The sequence below is a fragment of the Haplochromis burtoni genome, unplaced genomic scaffold (assembly GCF_018398535.1).
Source record: "Haplochromis burtoni strain Fernald_Lab_line unplaced genomic scaffold, NCSU_Asbu1 Contig_142, whole genome shotgun sequence".
NCBI lineage: Eukaryota > Metazoa > Chordata > Actinopteri > Cichliformes > Cichlidae > Haplochromis > Haplochromis burtoni.
This window is the reverse complement of record NW_024582503.1, coordinates 151,310-167,783: the sequence shown is the minus strand read 5'-3', so window position 1 is coordinate 167,783 and position 16,474 is coordinate 151,310. Positions and strand designations below refer to the sequence as shown.

The window sequence follows — 16,474 nt, the reverse complement described above, 5'->3', positions numbered from 1 at the left end:
CTTCTATCGTGATTTGCTCTAGGTGGTGGCTTGGGGGAAGGTGTGATAAGTACTAATGTGAGGAAAACATCTACCTCTAGTAGAGAAACTTGCCCCATTAAAATGCGTTGTTTTTATGCCAAGAATACTGTCATTATCATAACAAACTACACAAATGGACTCTGATAAAATTCAGTAACCCTCCTTAGCCAAAACCAGTATTAGTTTTCCACCACTGTCCCCGGGCATGTTCTGGCTCTCTGGCTCCATAATTCAGGGCATATTCTAAGATCCCTAACCCAGCAGTAAGCTTTGTTATTGGGCTTTCGTCCAGCTCTGCTCTTGGGAGGTCCAAGAGCTCCTCTAAAACCCCTCTGGTATTTTTTTTTTTTTGTTATGTGAAGGATTTTTATTTTCAATCACACTGTCCCAATCCCCGGGACAATTAGAGGTCGTCACAGAGCAGTTTACAGAAAGTGCAGAGCAACTGAATGTTGTTTTGGAAAGTTGTTATGGTCCCTTGTGTAACTGAATAGTCTTGGAACAGCAACATTAAAAAGAAAGAAAGAAAAAAAACTTCACAATACAGTAGCAGAAATAGGTTGCTTATCTTTTAATATTTTATACTTACCAGAGACCTTGTTTATCTAAATCCCCGAAAAGTTGAGGGTGTCCAAGAAAATTTAATGTTTTACACAGACATTCGGTAAGCATTTCTTCCAAGACCTTATTCAAATCCCAACATGAGATAATAATATGTTTTCATCTTCCAGGTACTTGAACTCATTATCTCAATTCAGTCTACTTGTATCATCAGATCTAATAATTTCACACAAGGATCTTATATAGTATCATGTAGTGCTAATAGTCCTTTACATCTTGCCAGATTTATGTTTGTAAAATCAATGTTTAAAGAGACAATTTGGCATTTTTGTTATGTTCCATTTCTTTCACTAAAAGATAGCCATAGTTACCCTTTATTAGGCCTCTGTCACACAGTGCACACGACTTTTGCTTTGAAGGCTAACAATCTCCATTGCTTTTTACTTTGCACTTTTTACAGTAGTACAACACTAGATGTTGGCATGTGCTAGCAGATAAGTCGGTGTATTCCATGCAAACTACAGGCGACTGCAGCAGTCTGCTAGCAACCAAAGCTATCACAAAGAAGTATCCCCAGCAAGTATCCCGAGCTCTGATTTTACTTAGCTAGTAACCAGCCATTGGGGAATTTGCCTTTTTCCCAAGCGACCCGTGATAGCCAGGTGGTTGCTGAGTGGTCTCTGGGCTGGGGTGACTTGGGCCTTATTCAGCAGTCTCTAGCTATCTTGTATGATAGCAGTATTGTTCATGCCAATGTTTACATGTAGGACAAAGCTCTCCAGTGGTGATAGATGGAAGCACATGAGAAAAAAGAGGTTATATACAGCAATGTCTCAAGTAGAAGTAGTGGTAGATCATTGGATTCTTCAGCTTTGTTTCCTTTTTCAAAAAGGTTATTACTTCATTTATTATTTTATATTCCGTTCAGTAACATAAAATCAAGTGTATATATTGAAGCGAAAATAGATCTTTCCATAAACCAATACTTACTATACTGACATGACAAAACCACAATGTAGAAGCAGAAATAATGTATTAGTGCACTGAAAACACAAGGAAACTACTGTTCACTTATTGTGTGCAAGAGCTTGCTCTAAATTGCTGCTTAAAATATTTGTCCAACATTAGAGCTAATGATAGCATAAGGAAAAAACAAGCAATGCAACATTACCAAATTATAATCACCCGGTATTTATGAGCCACTATTTAACAGTTGTGGCAGTGGAGCAGTTCATTTTGTGCCTTTAAATAACTACGTCGAACTCATTAACCTTTCACATGTACACATTACTTCTGCAACCAACCCTGTTCTCTCTCTTTCTCTCTCTCTCTCTCTTGGCCATTATCTTGTCAGCATGAAGTCATTGTCTGAACCAAGCCCAATGATGTAATTTCCTTCATAAACAAGTCCAATTTCCTCTTGAGGTTCCATGTGAGCTGAGTTTATCCAGAGTGCCCCAAAGGGACTTCAGTTTGCTTCAGTCTTTCTACTTCACCCAGTATACTGCAGGACTTTCCATTACAGCTTGCTTATTTCTATAGGTGGATGAGCCTTGTGTGCACCAAAACCACATAAGACGTGTTTGATGAGACAGACCCTGTCATAAAATCATTCATATATTAAGATGTTCTATACTCTTCTATAAGTATCCATCCATCCGTCCATTTTTTTTGCTCCTCCAGTTTAGGGTCACGGGTGGACTGGAGCCATCCCAGCCACCAAAGGGCTTCAATAACTAGTCCATAAGTAATATACCAAACAGTTGATTCTTTTCATCTGGATGCAGTGTTTTCCATTCATCAAGTGACTTCCTCTAAAAACACTGCATCCAGATGAACAGAATCAACTTTGTGGAATTTCCTTACCTGGATGATTGAGGATGCATCAAAACTTAAGTAATATAGTTTTCTATAAGTACCCTGGCTTAAAGTGTAGATTATCTGAGTGAAAGCATATAATCTTTTGATAGGTTTTTGGTGGAGCAGTGGTTCTTTTTTTCTTTTTACAGCAATGCAGATTAACGATCCAGTCACAACCTGGACTGATGTCAATGCTCAGGCATCACAATATGTGGAAACGCTCCGCTGTTCAAGCAGAAGTTGTAGTTTCTTTAAATCAGCAAGGTGAAACGAACGACCACAGCATGAAGTGTTTTTGGGATTTTTTTTATGGAGTACATCACAGCTGTGGCCTGCCTGCAACAACATGGCCTTGGTTATTGTATTCAGCAAACGTAATCACAATCTAGATGAGCTTTAAAGCTGCTCGTTGCTGTCAGGGGAAAAAGAGCACCATTTTCCTTGCCAAATACCCTCCTTGGTCTGTTTCTCATGGAAGAGTGATATGGGTTAGGAGTTTAGAACTGTAACACACCCATGTGTTTTAACAGTTCTCCACCACATGTGTTATCAGCTGAATGTGGGAAAGCCCCGCTGAGAGAATGACATCATCCCCTAAAACTAATGATATTTTTAACACACAAGGGTGTAACTGGGAGGAAAGAAGGCCATGGCAGAGACTGCTGAAAACAACTGAAACTAATATAAACAGATAAAGAGGCAGATGCCAAATAAGGGTCGGAGGAGATCTTTAGATTTTGCACAATTTGGAAAAGGTGCAAAAGTGCACAGCGTACAGTTTATGGAACTTCCAGAAAGAACTTTGAATCTCAAAACTTTAAAAGGTTATCAAAGCATCCTTTATGATAAGTAAAACACAATGTGGGCTATAAAATGAAGCATTTGCAATATTTTTTTCACCTTTTAAAGCTCCAACATAGTCGGGAGTTTGGTCTTAAAATGTTTTAACTCTGCATGTGCTGTCAGTTTAGCCATAATTAGCATGAAACCCAGTGACATAATTTATAGTTTTGCAGTAACAGAGAAGGGTGGAACTGGAAAATCGCAGGGAATCTTTGGAAATGAGTGAATGCTAAGAAAGACTGAAAACAATGGAAACAATGATGATGCCTGCAGTTTTTTTTTTCTGGGAACAGGGTCGTGATATGCTATAATTCACTGGCATTACCATAGAAACATGAGCATGTTAATTAATTGGTTTCGACAATAAATACAAAGTGTGAGCACACAGTGTCTCATCAATTCTGAATAGGGCAAAAGACGCTGAACTGCCTTCTCAGCAGTTGAGCCTGCATTTCAGACTTCTCCAAAGGTTGTGGGCTCTCTTTAGCAGAACTTTGGCAAAGACACAAACTCAGCCTAATAATTGTGAAGGTTTCTTCCAACATATTAACTGTCAGCTGAAAGTGTTCTTGCAGCATTAAAAGCATAGACACTTAAATCTGATACTTCTCTTACTTTAACAGGCATGTTTTGGCTTATTGTGTAAAATCTTGCATTAACGTTCTAAAATTCTGTTAAACATTCTTTAGATTAGACACCACATGATGATGTAACATTGTAAGTGTTTTTTTTTCTTCTGATTTACTGATACTGATACTATCTGGCGTAGTCGACTGATTAAGGGGTGAAGTCAGCTAAAGTCATCTGGCCACTGCTTCTTTAAAGAAAAGTGGTGAGCTGCTCATGCTATTAAACTAAAAGGGGGGGGGGGGCTTTGGGGAAGCTTACATCACCATTGTCATTACCACCATGACCACTGCACTGACCAGCAATATCATCTGCCTCACCGCTGTCATCATTATCAGCTCCCAAAGCTCAGTGCAGTAGCATAATAAACTCTGAGATTTAAAGCCCTGCTGGAAAGATGACATCATCTTTAACCTCCCAATCATTCTTCAGTGAAGAACTGACAGAACTGAAGAGCTAGCTGTGTAAATGATGTGGTGTGTTGGCATCTTTGCAGGAATTGTCAGCTGCTTTGCTGTCTACATCTCAAAGAAAAGGCCCTGTGGGAAAGTTGACATCATTCACATGCTGCAGAACAATAACTGGCATCTCTAATCCTCTGACATAAAATTGACATATGTCTAGAATTGGAGGGGGAAAAAAATATGTGAGCAGTGGAAATCGTTGGCCCTTCTGCCGGAATCATCAGCTGTTTGGCGTTCTGGAAATGAGCGCGGGGGTTTTTATTTTAGCAGACTTGTCAGAGACACAGCCCGTGAACTGCAACTGCGAGGGTTCAGCGGTTCTTCGTGAAATGCTGTCACACATCTCTGTGCAGTGTTCCAAGGGTATCTACTCTGTAATGTCCAAGATCGCTTAATAACCCTCAAGAATATGTCTTCAGTCTAACCCCAGGCTAAATGACATAATTCCTAGACAGTGAAAGCTCAGCTGTAAACTTCAAACTGGTATGAAAGGAAATAAATATGAGGTCAAAAGGATCTGAAAATTTACAACCATAGTGGCCAGCCCAAGGTTAGAAACTTGAAAACTTGTCAGCAGGCGTTCATCAAAGATGCAGTAAGGGCTTGAGGGACATACAAGCTCTCTATTGCAAAGTTTTGTGTTTTCACAGAAAACTGACAGAAAGGCAATGTAGTAATCTTGCTGAAAGGTATAGTTATATGCAACATTTCAATTCAGTTGAGTAAAATTCAGTAAAATTCAATTTCATTTATATAATGCCAAATCACAACAACTGCCAAAGTGAATACTGTTTATCTTGTTTATGTTTACTGATCAAATATGACATAGAAATGTAGATAAAATGTGTTTTAGATAAAAAGTTTTAATAGAAAGCTGTTAAAATGCATAAATACAAAGTAAAGAACCATTTTTTTACACTGTAATCTAATAGCTAATTAATCTAATTTGCTCTTTTCTACCCTTTTCTTCATGGGGGTGGGGGGTCCACTGGATGCTGCCTTTGGGAAAAAGCACTCAGTTTACTACACTGGCTGAGAAAGCATGCCCACTCTACACCAAGATTTTATATATATTTATATAATGGCGGTCTAACCTGGTACCTTTACTGTTAGTGTTTGGAATAATTTAAAAGCAACAATAGTAATTACAAGGAACTGCTGATGAAGTCCAAGTTCATTTATTTGGTCTTTATTCTGTATATGAGCAGTTATGATGTTAAAGGTTAGCACCCCATAGCATACAAAATCAAATCAAGACAAAATGTGGCATTTACATCCTCTGACTTGCTATAGTACATCCCTCTGTCCTATTTAGGGATTCATGGGGTTCTACATGAATATTTGAATTCATTTGCATGAACAAACAAGCTGTGTTGCTCATGATGCAGTGTTGTTTAGCTGGCTTGTCTGGGGTTCTCACCTGCTCAGGAAGAAGGATGAGTAACACCTTTAATTGTTGAGGTCACTGAATATTGCAAAATCCATAAAAGGGTCTAACAAAGCTGAATCACTTAATGAATCAGTAACTGGAGAACCAGAGTGGAGAACCAGTGCCGTTAGAGTTTCGCGGGCACATACAAGAAGGATACATCACATGCTGAGCCTTTCTAACTCCTCAAAGAAGTGATGGCATCACTGAATGAATAATGAAAAGCTGACGTCTCAAGTGTCCTGTATACTTTGCATTCTCTTCAGATCTTTCCTCAGGCACAATGTAACTTAGTGTCTGACTCAAGTGAGTCACGCTAACATCTGTAGAGAAAATATGGTGTGTTGTTTTTAAGTCAGTAAGTGAGTGACTCTGCCTGATGAGTCATTGGGTTTATACTGGACAAACTCAGTGGCTCATTTGCAAATATTTAATCAGAATCCGTAGCATCATTTTACAATAGGAACAACTCTGTAATTAGTCAGTGAGTTGCTATATAATAAGGAAAAAAGTACAGGAATTCAGGTTGCATGCAAAAGCTCAGGCTTTTACACCAGGATATCAAAGTACACATGACTAAGCTGCTGATAGTGCTACTTTTAACAGGCATGGAGTAAACACGCTGGCTGCTTATGCCCATGTTCAGGATACCACAGTGTTTGAATTGGATGTCAGTACGATTTCAGCATGTGACCGAATGATGAGCGTGAGTCCTCCGTGTGACTGGAAGGATCTTCAAGTCGTCACCTAATTATTGTTGAAATCCCCTACAACACATGTACGCAGACAGACACACAGTTAGACATGTCTTCTTTCCTATGGAGTATTAACTCTTCCTTGTTTATCCAGTTGCTATGAAAACACAATCAGCCACAAGTCAACACTGAAATACTCCAAACAAGCTTGATTATTTCTCTAATTAAGCTTTAATAAGCCCTTATTAAACGGCCACAGGCCTCGTTAGGCGGTTCATTAAGCCATTTCATCCTTTTATTCCTTCATTAAGTCCCTTTTTCTTCTTTCTTTTCTTCTCAGGGAGTGTGGGAGTGGTGAGGTCTGGGAGATCACGACCTTAATTCTCTCCAAGACAGACGGTTTAATTAACACTGGAAGAATCCTCACTGACTCCAGACCTCTACAGTGAGAATGTACAGGGGAATTGGCTTGCCAAGGTAAGTCACTATGCTAATGTGCTTTTTACTGGCAATATACACTAATAACCTCTTAGGTTAGAACAACTCTGTCTCCTGTATTTGTGATGTAATTAGATGATAATATTGTGTGCATTAAAACATGCAAAAAATATCAATTCACATCTAATTTGGCAGTGTTTTGGAGAGATGATTATCATGAGCATGAGTGAATTAAATATGAAATACATTTTTTTTGAAACCTCAATCTTAGAAATGGAGGGGTAAGCAATTTTTAAAGTGGTGCAAGCTACAGAACAGCAAGATGTAAATATTCAACCAACTGACAGCATGCTAAAAGTGGATAATTTTTTTGGTTCCCCTTCACCGGGTAGCACGTTATGTGCAGTCAACACTGACATTTTGGTTGCAACAGCTGTCGCAAAGTGCAAAATGTTAAGATCCCACCACTTGTGTGTGGGTTGTTTACAGTTAGAAGCAGGAAATCTATTCGTGTTATCAAGACAAGTTCGACTGCGAAAGCAACTAGAACGGAACATTTGCCACAGATAGAGAGAAGTCTGAAGTGGCTAACCATCAAAACTTCCTAAATGTTGATCACCTTTTTAAATTTTCTCACATTGGTTTGCACTTTGACATTATGCACCAATACTGAGTTAACAGTATCCTGTTTGAACAGTGTATCAGTTTCAGGATGGCATCTAGTTAAAAATATCTTTTTACAAGGATGTGATGCTCACAGTGATGCTTGTGATAGTTGTTTTTTGTACTGACTAAAGGTAATAAACTGATACCAGCTGGACACCCAAACATTATGCTCAAAACGAGTTTTCGGCATTACAGTTTTGGAACTAAAAAGAGTCCCTTTTGAAAAGTGAAATACTAAATATTCACCCTGAAGCTCAAAAGTTGCAGATAAGGGTTAATAGCACCTGTTTTTAATGTCTGCTGTGTTGGGGGATTCCCCTCTCTGTGTGGAATAGTGAATCTCCCACACACAGAGCTTCTATTTCACATGATAACAAACAGCACCTGACAGTGTGTTTGCCTTTAGCAGTAAAGAAATTTATACCCCTGGGAATCTTAAAGAACAGGTGTTCCTCAGTTCATCCACCATAACGCTGTTTATAATTGCATTAAGGATCAGTACACTCAGAAAAATAAATGGACCTATTGTACTTGCAGGGCAATGTTTTTCCTGCGGTCTCTCCAGGTGAGGCTTGACGTTGAATGACTAAGACTTCTGATCCAGATTTAACTGACATTCAGCCTGGTTCCCATTAAAACAAACAAAACAAAACTATGTTATGTTAAAATGTTTATGATTGCATAAGACTGTGATTTTCTCCAGCCAGCTAGGACGTTTGAGTGCTAACGTTGTACCTTTGCATATTAGTACATAGCATAGCATTTTTCTACTTATACTGACCGACTTGTCAAAGCTTATCTCACATCTGCACCTATGCTCAGGTAACATGCATGCCTCCAGACGGTGAGAGGAAAGGAGAGCACCCAGTTAGAAAAGCACCAGGCACGGGAAGAACAAAGGCCCCAAGAAGGCTGACACCCAGAGCTCACTTGCAGAAAAGAAAAAAAACCCCCAAAACGCCCCAGAATTATGCAACTACATGTTTACTGTTTGGAAACAGCTTTTTGGTCCTTGAACGGATACCTTTAGTCAGTGTCAGAAATTAGTAACTCTAACAGTAAGTACCAAACAAGTAGGGCATGGAAGCAGTACATCTAATGTAGACGTGTGTGTATTTTTGTGGGGATAGAGAAAGAGAGTGGTAGAAAATTAAATATTGTGGGAAAAGTTAATGTCTGTATGTGTACGCACACAAAAAGGCATTTTTTAAAATCCTGCTGAGGTAACAGATGTTCACTGTAGCAATAAGCAGCGAGTGTCCAAACTAATCACTGGTTTGTGTGTGTGTGTGTGTGTGTGTGTGTGTGTCTGTGTGAAGGGGAATATGTGTCCCTGTGTAAGTCAGAAAAGCTGTCCTTCACCTGTCTGTGCTGTTTTTGGTACACTGTATGCATGTGTGTGTGTAGGCTGACATGCTCTAGTGCACATAGATAAATATTACACCCTCAGCGATGAAGTGACTGAGCTTCCTGACACTTCTCCAGATGTCCAAACCCCAGGATTCACCGTCTGCCTCCTTCATTTTTTGTCTTTCTTCCTGTCCTGGTTGTTTTGGATTTCTTTGAGTACCAACACAGCATCCCTGTTGTACAATTTATTTTATCACAATGCTTCTGTAGATCACTCGCTTCAGTTGCCCTTGCTAGCACATATAGCATTAAACACGTACTCAACATACACATGCACATTCGTATTTACTGCGGTGAATATGAATATGCCCCCTCCCCGCATGGAAGTGCTGGTTTTGACGTTATGCAAAGTCACAGCTCCTACATAGGAAGACAAAACGAGAAACACACACACCCCATATGTCAAGTGATAAGTTACAACATTAGTGCCAAAAATTCCATTGAAAAGCAGAAGCTCTGACTGTTTTTACCTTTTTTGTAGAGAGAAATGAAACTTGTGTAACTACAGTATCCACAGTTGAGAGATTATATTGACTTACACATTAAGTATGATGAAAAAACGTAGAAATATCTGCCATTATTGTGTATTTAATCAGAGATGCCTTTGCAGACGGCTTTTTGATGTGCTAAATAATGCTCTGAGCGAGTAATCCTAACTTAAGTGGGTACTTGGTTTTATTCAAGTCCAAATCTGAAAATAGGGGGATAAGCTTTGGACAAATGCTGAATCCACAAGATTACGGTGTGCAGCTTAGCCTGCTGAGCAAGCCAATCACTGGCTGAGTGTCTTAATTGTCTGTAATTGTAGCTGTAGTCTAGTCAGTGAAACAATCAAAGCAAGCTATTACAAGACCTCGGTCACCAGCCCTTAGGGTGGGACCTTAGATCTCCAGATACGTGCATGCACATAGAAATATACAATTGCGTCTACATGCACGCATCCATGCACGCACGCACACAGAAACAGACACATACACATACAAGCATTCACCCACACATTTCCTGTGTGTTTCATGTAAGACAGTCTTTTTCTTCCTTCTCTTCTGTTTGGAGAGGAAGTGCAGGTCTAATGACTTTTCCAATGCGTCACAAGCAGTGCATGTGGGAGGCAAGCAGCCGCACTGCACGTGTGTGCATGTGAGAACCTTTATGCATATATGTATGAGTCTGTGAAGGGCTTGACACATGCGAGATTTGTTATTCATTTGTTAAAGGCTTTATGTGTATTTCACCTGTCTGTTTCAGAGAAACTTCACAAAAAGTTTGTGGGTGCTTTTGAAATAAAGTTATTCATGTGCTTGTGTTCACAGGAAGTGTGCACACCTAACTGAGTATTTTTGGTCAGCCTCTGAAAAATAAGCATCTCATAGGGATTCTGATTCACTCCTTGCATCGATGTGGCCATGTGCACCACTGAATACTGCATGTGTACACAGTTTGTTTTTGAAAGTGCATCTTGTTTCTCGTAAACAGAGCTACCACTGAGAACATACACAACTGTAAAACCTAGTCTGTCTGCACTACTCATACTCTACATATCAATCTTAATCAATATTTTATTTTATGGGAGAATGTGTAGCAAGCTGAACTTTCAGTAATAATATTTTCTGTTAATGTATAATGTATTTATGATGGTTGCTGCCAATATTTCTCCTCATTTTCAGTGTCCCACTGCATCATTGTGGGGCTCTGGAGGGTTCCACTCATAAATCACCAACAACTGGTGAAAGTCAGGCTTTTCACCATGAAATGTAACAGTTTTTAAATAATTGGAGTCTTTTTAAGGAAACAGTTGAAGCAAAGACAAACCGTTACAATGGCTGCAGATTTCATGTGTCCATTGGTATTGGCACTTTTTAGTTTTGTTCCATTGGTGCATTCTTGAATTAGTCCGAAGTTTTTATGGGATGCCCTCTCAACCTCGATTTCCTACTCAGAAAGTCCAATCTCTATCCATGAATGTACCGCAACAACAAAAAGCATAATGATTGTGATCCCTGAATGGCTCTACTTTGCTAAGAACCAAACAAATCTTACATTTGTGTCCCCAGGTATCTGGACTGCAACATATGTTACAGCTAAGTTAGCTGTAAATGCAGGCAACAAGAATCAGAGGAACTGGTTAAGATGCCGTTGCACAAAAAGGTGACTAAATGACTAAATGAACTGAGCAAAGAAAAGTGGAGAAGCTCAGTTAGTAGTAGGAAGCGCTGGAGCTAAAGCAGGGTGCCAGAAACCTGACTGAGTTTACTTTGAAACTGCAGACACATGGATAGAAGTTAACTAGAGAAAGAATACGTTTAGAATAGCACATCATATACAAGTTACTGAACGTGTGACTGATTATATAAGCAGAGTATCTACTAGGTGGTAGACATGTCGGAGGTTGTAATGTAAGGTATGATCCTTAGCTCTGACCTCGAGCATAGATTTCTCTATTCCCACATACAAACACACAGGGAAACAGACATATGCCAAGAGAGAGAAGGAGCGGAGGGACTGACAGTCTCATTTCACTGACCAATATATATTAGTGAACTCCTGATTTAAAAATAACATTGATGCATTCGGTCATATATACTATTCAGACACCTTTGGGGTTACTTATCTCTTGCAGTGTTGGACAATCAGGTGTCTAGCAACACAACTACATCGCCACAAGCAGGAACCATTCTTCTTGGGTTGCCAGTGTGAAAAACCATTAGCTAATCTCCACAATGCCTTGTTCCCCAAGCTCCAGCTGCAGTGAGCTTGCACAGTTCAGCTGAGGCCACAGAGAAGTGTTTTGCTCAAAACAAGTACCCATTCAAAGACCAGGGTTGGTTCTTAGCAACTTCAGCAAGTGACTATTGAAACATTATTTTAGCTGAAATGAAAAACAGAATCAAAAACAGTGTTTTGATTGGATTCAAGGCCTTTACTGAACCCTTCCACCACATTCATCACTCCTATTCTTTACCTTTGCTCCCTAGTGCCAACTCCATCATTTTCTTCACTATGTCTTATGCTTATGAACACCCACTCACATTTTCCTTCTTTTTTCTCCTCCTTTCATGTTTTTCCTTCAGTTTATTCCTCTTTCTACTTGTCCTTCCATTCTCCTCTGTCCTCCATCGTTTCATGCCCAACACCCAACCTCTTTCAGCAGCTGTTTGGCTCCACTCCATTCCTTTTCCACACTTTTTCCTTTGGATCCTTTACTATCATTACATTCTTTCTGTTGTTTGACATATTAAACTTCTTTGTGCTTTACTGGCTTTAAGTCTGGCTCCAATGCCACATATGTGGTGATCGAAGGATGAAAAAGGTTATAAGTATAGTGGAAAAGCAATGGCTTGGTGTAAGTATGTATTATTCAGTGATAACATGGAATGACTTGCAATACCAAGAGCAAATGATAGCTACACATTTACAATAATCATTGATAATCATTACTAGTTATTTTAGGCACCTATTAATTTTCTTACCAAAACATGGGAAATGTCATGAACCCTCATGCTTGTCTACTGAATATAAGACTACAGGCTTAGCATTGGTTAGCTTAGCCTTAAGACTGGGTAATCATTAACATTCACATCTGGAAAACAAGAGCTAAAGTTGCTACTGAATGAGTATGATCACCACTGACAGTGAGAAGAAGACATGGGAATGAAGCCCAACAGTCTTTTCCCCTGACATGTTTGAAACCTTTACTAGTTCTCATCAGTTTAAGTTTTATATCAGCATGAAACTGTCATCGTATTTGTATTTATGATTTTTCCCATATATTTATTCCCCCCCCCCCACAGAATCTTTTAAAGCCTTATAATATAGGCTTTAAAAAAAGAAAAAAGAAAGTAGTAGAGATAAAACAAATGAGATAATGTGTCAATATAGTAAAACTTAGGAGGTGAAGCTTTGCTTGTCTGATCTGATCTGGCTGTCTGGTTTCATATTTAGTATTCACATGTGTGCGTGATATTGAGCTTCTTCTCTGACTCTCAGCCAAAAAGTCAATTGTTCAACATTAATTTTTCATATCACCATGGTGGTTTCAGTCATAGTTTTAACAGCGTATTGACCTGAAATGTTTTTGAAATCAACCAATTTGCAGAATCTTCTTTTGCCCGGTTCCAGTAAATGGATAACATACTGTACTACAACCATGTCTCTACAAGCAAACTGTATTATTATTATTTCCCTTATTAGATTTTATGTTGTTATTGTTATTTTGTTCTGAATTGTTATTTGCTTAGATTTGGGCACTAAAACTGATTACTTATTTCAGGGAAAGAGATCATGATTAAAATGTAACCTTTTATCACATTAACCACCCCTAGGAGCTCCTCCTTCATTTTCTGGGTTACCAGGGTGAAAGAGTTCCACCCCATCTATTGTATGATTGTTCAACTGAAGAGCAGCTAAAGCAGGAAAACCAATGATATCATGAGGTTGAAACTATTGATGAAATGTCACAAATCTGAAGAATTAAGTCGCCCTTGAAATGTAATTGAGAATGCAGTTTAGCGGTGTAGGAAGGTAATTCTTAGGAGACGGGCCTTATGTTTTATTGGTTTTAAAGTACTGACTCAGTTTAGCCTTGAGTTGCGTTTATTTTATTTGCAGCTGTATAATGAAGGGTCTTGGGTTTATCATCTCCACCAGGACCCTGTAAGGGAAGTCATTGCGTTCCGTCCTGCATGCTCTCTACTGCTCTCGTTAGCTTTTCATATCCCTTCTATCTGAGACTACTGAGGCAGTTCAGCTGAGGTCAGATAGATAGTGTGCGCTGCCCTGGGGATACACAGATTGGCTACCAACCAGAGAACCAGAATAAGTTTGAAGGAGATGTTCAAGTATGCTTTCAATCCCTCTCTCTCTCACTTTGCTGCCATATGCCAAGGCTTGTTGCTTGTAGAGGCTTGTGCCAGAGGCTTAAAAGAACTTTTGGGAATAATACTACTACTACTAATAAATAATAATAATAATAATAATAGTCTCTTTGTTTGAGGGATAGAAATGGGGTAAGAAAGTGCTTGAAGCAGTGAGAAAGCCAGAAAGGCAGAGGCAAATACTTGCTCAGGCTAAAGCCTGAAGTCATTGCAGGAAGCTGATATTTTTCCAGACTTACTTTACTCTTTCTCGGAGTCTGATCCAACAATTGCAGCTTCCTCTGAGGGGCTAATAATACAGCAGAACCATTGTGCAAAGCGTCATTTCCCTTTGCCTGATTTAGCAAGAGAGAATGTTTGCATGCAATCTTTCCCCTCCCAGTGTGGTTGGGAGATTTTGCTGCCATCAGATTGGATTGTCACACCACATCGTAATAATGCACTATTATAGTCTGGCTCAGATGATCGTAGATACACAGATAACAGTCCTTTAGCTGCTATAGCTGCTCAGCTGTTCTCTAAGTCTCAGCTGTCTTGTAACGGTACTGTTTTTTGGTGTATAAAAAGACGAGCAACATGCTTTAATTTTTAAACAGTGTTTTTCTTTTACGCACATAATGACCTGAGATACACAGACTGATCACTGTGCATCTCAGCTTAGCCTTGATCATTCCCGCAGGCAAAGCATACTCAGCCTGTCTGACCAGCTTGACCAGTTTATCTATCTGTGTTTTTTGTGGATGCGTCTGTGTGTGTGTGTGCGTGTGTGCGTGTGCATTCATATCTGTTCACCTGGCTCTCGGCCTATCTTGCAGTTTGTCTTTATGTTTGGCTGACTATGCAGTTTCTATTTTATCGGTACGTCTACCAGTTTGTGTGTATGTGTGTGTCCATGGGTGAAATGACCACTGGGTTTCCTGCTGTGTTGACCACATGCTCAGCTCCATTCTCCTTTCCTTCAGTGCTGCTTTTTACCCCACTTGGCTGCTCTACCTTGACTACCCATGTTGTTCTGTCTTGCCTGGCTTTTCATTTTGTAGTGAATGGTCATGGTTTTGGGCCTTATTCTATCCTTGAGGTTTTGGACCTCATGGGGATCCCTTTCAGGTAAAACTGGTACACTGTGAAAAGAAAGCCTACAGGGACAAACACACAGGATTCAGATGGATACATTTTGCTACTCGCAGTTGAAATTGTAAATGTCACGTGCAGGTTTGCTTTTGAAATCACCTGGAGCCAAAGAGGTGTTTTACGACACCTCTGTGTCAGGAGATAAAGATCTAGGAACCACAGCATGAGCAGTTATAGTCCCTTTCACTCAACAGATAATGCAATGAGCACCACCTACAGTGACTCAAACAATACTGAATGGAAATGAATAGAGTCACAGTGCTGCATACTGAATGACAAAGAATGATAAAAAACAAAACCAACAAAAACAACATCCTCAAAGAAGCCTTGCGCTCTAAATTTGCATGTTTAAGAGTTCTGATTTTTCTTTGTTAATGCCAGCGCTGAGAGGTACTCTTAAAACTCAGCACCACTGTCATCTTCATTATCATTACCACCAAAAAGTGCAACAAAATCCCTCCTTCTCTATCTCTCCACTTGATCGCAGCTCTATTTCCTTCTCTCCTCATAGCCACATTCTCCAGAAGTCAGAGACAATAATGGTCTAATTTGTCTGGGTGAGAGCTTGTGAGTGCAAATGCCTGGCCAGTAGACCATATGGTGTTGAGACTCAAGGAGAAATGCATGTCTCTGTGTATGACCTTACCTGTCTGAAAGCATGACATATTTGTTTGTAAAACATGTGCAGCTTGTGTGATTAGAGATTAAGTGTGTAGATATGCCCATTTGTCTTTGAGTGTGTGAAGAAATAAACTACCAGTCAAAAGGCTGGACTCAGAGAATTTTTTAAATGAAAACCTGTTGCTTGATTCAGTAAATAAATTACAAAATAATTGAGGAATATAGTCAATACACTGGGAACTTCTTAGATAGGGTCAAAGCTATTCCCAACACGGTCAACTCCAACAACTCAGCAGAACTGATTGTGTTGCCTACTCCATTATAAACAGTCCTAACTCTTTTTACTTCTGTAAATAGTTCTTGTAGAGCTTACAGTTAAGCTCTGGGTCACTGCATGTGAAAATGTGTTCTAATTAAGTGGTGTCCACACATAATGATAAGGTATTAATAAAGTATTTGTTCCTGAAGACTCGTTTTATCTTGTGAAATTCTGTCTCTGCAAAACTACAAAAACGCTCCCAAACCCTGCCTGGGAGATGCCATCAATCACTTATCCAGCATCTTTCATTTATCTCTGATGGTCTCTTGACCTATCAAGTTGCATTTTGTCCAACTAAGTCTGTATCTTTTTACTGGAACTGCAAGCTACAGTCTAATACAAGTATCATGTACTTGTTTCGCTTGTTTCTTTATATTATGTGCTGTGATTTACTGAAATATGTGCAAACAGAGTATTTACAATTCTAAAGAGGTTGAAAGTCAAGCTCTTAAAAGCCACATTTCAAGAGCCTAAGCCAGGGGTGTCAAACTCAAATACACAGTGGGCCAAAATTCAAA

At 39.4% G+C, this 16,474-nt stretch overlaps 1 long non-coding RNA gene across 7 annotated transcripts in view; it reads left to right on the top strand.

Moving 5' to 3' along the window:
- The window catches only part of LOC102290699, a 152,937-nt gene that overhangs the window by 40,079 nt on the left and 96,384 nt on the right, over positions 1-16,474 (top strand). For all 7 annotated transcript variants that reach the window (XR_006054832.1, XR_006054833.1, XR_317413.3 and 4 more), the window contains exon 3: positions 6,841-6,977. This is a non-coding gene — a long non-coding RNA (uncharacterized LOC102290699). The remainder of the gene's footprint in view (positions 1-6,840; positions 6,978-16,474) is intronic.